Raw genomic sequence first — 5,000 nt, forward strand, 5'->3', positions numbered from 1 at the left:
ATGGGGAGGGGGAATTATTAGAAAGACTGAAGAAGGAACGAGAGTTGAAGAGTATAGCGGAGGATGGAAGTGAAAGGAGGGACAACATAATGTTGGGAAACAAAGGAAACTGATCCCCTTATTACACCACTTCACTTACTTCCTCGTGCCGTCGACATCTCGATGAGTGAGTGTGGCACACACACACATACATACATACAAATATATAATTATACACCCACACCTGTACACAGTATATCTGAGATGTCCAGGTGTTGGATCATGGGCATTGGTGATAAGTGAGGAAGCAAGAGAAGTGGTGGAACAAGGGGCTCACTTCCCTTCTCCCTCTATTTCACTTCCACTCTCCACCCTACTCCCTACTTTTATTCCCTCTTCTTCAGCCTCTCACATAATGCTCCCCCTAAACCCGACCATTACTTCAAAAGCAGGAGTTTCACCACCATTTTCTTCCTCCCTGTTTTTTTTTTTTCTCCAACGCCTCTGCCTCCTGTCCCTCTTGTCAGCTCCCGCATCCTCCTCCTCCTCCACGCTGAGGCCCTCGTGGGTTTGCGGCTTCCACGGGGACATCTCGCGTTTTGTTTGTACGGGTCTGCTTGTGGGTGTTCATGAACGAGGAACTTTGCTTTCACAAACGTATCTTATACGTCCTGGACCTTCTATGATATAAATGAAAACGTGTCCTAAGGAAGCTGTACCCGTGTACCTACGGTTTTGTTTGTGCTCCGGAGGAACTTTGTGCGAGTGCATGAATCCATGATTGTGTTACCCTATGGTTTCATATTTGTGTACATTATTTAAATACTACTAAAAATACTTTATAGATAGGTGTGCATGCTTTTGTAGTTTGCATAGGTTTAATTTGTTCTCTATTTGTGCACGTATAATCACGTATGTATTTCTATGGCAGTAGCCAATTCCTGTGCTACTGCCATATTGAAAGGTTAAGTGCAAGTGGACGCAAATGTGTGTTTATGTGCAAAGTGGACAGTCTCTGAGCTGCTCCTAAATTCCCTGTACATTCTAGCAGACACCATCGACGTGGCGAGGAGATTAGTCACTATCATAGTTGTCATAGTTATCCTCACAATTCTGAGAAATAATGTGTACCCTCCGCAAAGAAATACGTTTGCGGGAGACACAGACAGACACCCCCACCCACACACAGACAACCCACCTACCCCCCATATATATATATATATATATATATATATATATATATATATATATATATATATATATATATATATATATATATATATAGCATGTGGTCCCTTCTCTTACTCTCTAATTAAGTATATTTCCTTAATTTCCAATTATCATTTCTAGATTTGAATTAAATTAAAACTCAGTGTGTGTGTATTCACTTGGTCTTTGGTCTTTGGATCACGTGTTGGACTCGTGATCGACAGCTATTTCCCTCCTGGAAGAGAGCTCAGAGCTCGTAGGTCCGATCTATGACCTTACACACACACACACCCAACTCCCCGCCCACGAGAGTCAGAGTAACGACCCGAAGCGCAGCGGTACCGAAATAATTTCGGCCCTGGGCAGGATTCGAACCAAGAACTACGGGCCACTATAGTGGCAGTTCAGCGTTCTACCAACTGCGCCACCGAGTGTGTGTGTGTGTGTGTGTGGGTGAGAGAGAGAGAGAGAGAGAGAGAGAGAGAGAGAGAGAGAGAGCTCATGCGTGCGTGTGTGTGACTGTTTACGTACACACAACAAAGGTTCGCAAACCCACATGGATAGTGTCTGACACATTATCAACAAAGGTCGCATACTGTATAGTCATGCTCGAACGAATATGTGTCAAATGCGTTCATTTGCACATAACCTTGGACCTCGATTCTTACGCACACATAGAAAGATGTGTGCGCATGCACACACACAAATACACACACATATGTGAACGCTGAGGTAAGCAATTCAATAAGCGCAGGAGCAGCAGTTCATCACAGCAGCAGCACTGCACCACAGCACAAGAAGACTGCAAGGCACTGCAGCTCGCCACACAACAGAGGTCCGTTGACGTGACCTTGACTCGGCAAACTGACCAACTATTTCAGGGTATCGAATCTCACTGCAACGATTGACTTTTGTGTGATATAATGGCGGCTTCACTCTACCTTCAACATTCCCTCTGAGAGATTCCCCTCTTGATTAAAAAAAGAAAATAAAGAAAAATGTATAATAATTATAATGATTATTATCATATAAAAAATAAACACCACGTAGCTGGAATAGGTGGCTTTATTAATAACAAGTAAAGTGGCTACTTAATGGTATAGGTATTCAGTATCGTAACGATAGGATTGTATTGCGTTCTCAGGTGTACAGGAAGAGCAGGGACAGGGACGGAGGATGCACGAGCACTAGGAAGAATGAAAATATGAGGAAAAGAAGAGAAGAGAAAAAAAAAAAAAAAAGGAGAATTGGGGTACAAGATGAAGGAAAGTGGAAAGGGTACTTTGATGATGAGAGTGGAGAAAATTAACTAGACTGGGAGTACTATAGAGAATATTAATACGGGATGCTTTTGTTCCAACAAAACGAGGCTATTAGGACATGTAATCATTCTGATATCATCTATTAACAAATGAACAAAAAATAAACAGAAAGGAGGGGAATACTAGGTCCAGACATATCAGATAAGAATATTCTTCCCTACATTGTGATGCCAGGACTGCTAACTGGGTCCTCTAAAATGGTTTGAATTTTTTTTTTTGCGCTGTTCATTGATGCATCCATTCAGTTTGAACCAAGTTTCGTCTTTGCAGAGAACAATTTTCAAAATCATAACATAGATCATATTCATTACAGTACTACTTGTAATATTCATCTAGTCTGTGCGGATCAACATTATTGTGTTCTATACTAAGGCTTGCAGTTTCTAAACTAATTATTTCATGATCCTGGAAAAATATATTACAGTAATGTAAAATTTGAGCCACCTTGTGTCTGTGCGTGCGTGCGTGTCGTAAGTACAGTGTGTATATATATATATATATATATACATATATATACATACATATGTATATATACACCCACCCACCCATCCATACATATAAAACAATGGGTTACTTTGGCAAAGTATCCTGGGGACCTGTTGGTCCGTAACAAGGTCCAACACAAATGAATATAAAATATATCAATAACCATACACACAGGTAACTGAAGAACAAGTACAAAAATAACTAATGGGCAGGCATTACACCATATTGCTTCTGTATTTACCTGATTAAATTCTAAAACTCAAACTGTGCAACATTCCCTTTTATTTACATTATGTATACATAAAATGCAATGTACAATGAGTGTGCATGTGTGTGTATGTGTTTGTGTATTCACCTTGGTCCTTTTTTTATGGATCATGTGCTGGACTCGTGATCGACAGCTATTTCCCTCTCGGAAGAGAGCTCAGAGCTCGTATGACCGATCTATGGGTAATGCTGTGACCTTACACGAACACACACACACAATTCCCCGCCCACGAGAGTTGGAGTAACGACTCGAAGTGCAGCGATACTGAAATTATTTCAGCCCTGGGCAGGATTCGAACCCAGACCGCCATAGTGACAGTCGGGGACTCTACCAATAGCGCCACCAAGTCGAGAGAGAGAGAGAGAGAGAGAGTGTGTGTGTGTGTGTGTGTGTGTGTGTGTGTGTGTGTGTGTGTGTGTGTGTGTGTGTGTGTGTGTGTGTGTGTGTGTGTGTGTGTGTGTTGTTCTTAACGTGGTGAGAGTCGAGGCATCATTCAGTTATGATTGGTACTTACCTTGAGCGTTTATAGTCATCTTGGCAGAGAGTGGGATGCTTGGGTTGTTGCTTGGTCTGTATAGTCGTCGGTTGTCGACAACAGATGACCCGCCTGGAGACAAAAGAAAATCACGTTAGTCGAGTTTTGATGACATGGGAGAGTTCAGTGATGACACCCCCCCCCCCCCCAAGACGATATCAGAAATGGTTTATTTGGCGAGACAACACTATTTTAGATGTTCATTTGGCCATGGGGATGAAAAGGACGAGTGTGGTGGTCATGAACTAAGAATCAGACTGACGTCATAGAAAAATGGACGCGACTCGACGTACATAAGAGGAAACAAACAAGTGACACGCGGTGTCTAGACGGCCACACAGATGTTCATGACCACTTATTACTCATGACTACCACATGTGCGCAGAAAACCGGCTTGTATCACCACAGAGCTGTAGACTACTACTAAGTTCTTTTGTTGTTATAACTAAGCCAACAATTTACTTATTGGGCAATACAATATCTGTCATCTATTGTGGAATAATTGATTAATCTCTACTTTTTTAAATCAGTGATCAGTAAACGACTGAGTGGCATTGTTTAGATGCCAAAGTATTTCAATCCAAACCAGTTTATCAAGAGACATTTATGTGCAGTTGTAAGCAAGATTTGGTGGGCACGAATTGACTAACATTGCTAACCTCTTACTTTATAATCGACAGATGATGCAGGAAATCAAGGTAACTCCTATGTCCCCACCTTCTAGACCTGAGCCTATCATCAAAATCTAGACATTTTTTCATGCTTCACTGAAGTAAAGGCTCAACAAGATAGCCAGAGCAGAAAAGAAATAAATTTTCTCTTCCTGTAAACTTCTTTCGATTAAGTTATCATCCAGCTGACATAATTTGTGGGAGGTCAAAATCCTGAAGACAAAAGGACGTGCAAAATAATTCTTTGAAAAGGAGGGCAAACCATCCAGCAACATTTTCGATTCCCCCTCCCCGTGTTTCACCCTATTTGAATAATCTTGGTGTAATCATATTTTGCCTAGTCCAAGTCGACGACTGAACAGGATTAAATATTTGTCTTTTCCTCATATATTTCCTGACCTTAAGTCCACTACTTCCCCCTACCTACCTTTCATCTTCTTCCCCGTTTACATCACACAAGAAAAAAAAAACTGAATAATATTCATATACATACAATGACCGTCCAACAGTACTACACAATACATGAACAC

The 5,000-nt window shown here is 41.2% G+C and overlaps 1 long non-coding RNA gene across 1 annotated transcript in view; it reads right to left on the reverse strand.

Annotated features, from left to right (window-relative positions):
- LOC143037450 (uncharacterized) overlaps window positions 1–5,000 on the reverse strand; it is a 133,207-nt gene that overhangs the window by 57,519 nt on the left and 70,688 nt on the right. The window contains exon 2 of the long non-coding RNA XR_012967471.1: window positions 3,779–3,871. This is a non-coding gene — a long non-coding RNA (uncharacterized LOC143037450). The remainder of the gene's footprint in view (window positions 1–3,778; window positions 3,872–5,000) is intronic.

This window comes from Oratosquilla oratoria, chromosome 22 (assembly GCF_046742065.1).
Source record: "Oratosquilla oratoria isolate Oo_2021 chromosome 22, ASM4674206v1, whole genome shotgun sequence".
NCBI lineage: Eukaryota > Metazoa > Arthropoda > Malacostraca > Stomatopoda > Squillidae > Oratosquilla > Oratosquilla oratoria.